Below are 680 nucleotides of genomic sequence, written 5' to 3'. Positions count from 1 at the left end.
CTTTCTTAGTCAAGAGATGGCTCTTGTTGAATGATCCTCTCATCTTATATAATAAATGAACTCATATAACAAATGAACTGTAAATCAATTTCTTACATCACTGAGCATTTTATGTATAAGTTGACTACTTTTATCTATTCAAAAATAAAAAGATGAAAAAATTAATATAAAAGTATTAGAAGATATAAAAATATCTATTTTGTGTTGATCAAGAATAATTTTAAAGATTGAATTTGTATAGAAATCGCATAGGTTTGACAACTGATGTGATTTCTCTCTACTTGGGTATCATCCAGATTTAGTGTAGACAAGACCATGCATACTTTTCATAGATATCATGTAAATCCATATTTATATTTGGAATTAATAATACAGAATGTACTTATTAGTAGATCTGTTCATATGCTTATTTTAGAATCAATACATCAAAAGAAAAATAGTGGCATATACTTAATTCATGAACCACTTGAAACATCTAATTGGCAATTATCTTCCATGTTATTGTTGATGAAATTCATAAAAGTAGTCATGGGATAATATTATGTGATATCTTATAAATGGTAAATTCATTCTTGCCAATATCCAAGCAAGAAATGATTCACACACATGCACACACACATTATCTATACAAATATACATATATACATACATATATATATATATATATATATATATATATA

This window comes from Octopus bimaculoides, chromosome 3 (genome assembly GCF_001194135.2).
Source record: "Octopus bimaculoides isolate UCB-OBI-ISO-001 chromosome 3, ASM119413v2, whole genome shotgun sequence".
Taxonomy (NCBI): Eukaryota; Metazoa; Mollusca; class Cephalopoda; order Octopoda; family Octopodidae; genus Octopus; species Octopus bimaculoides.
This window is presented reverse-complemented; position numbering follows the sequence as displayed.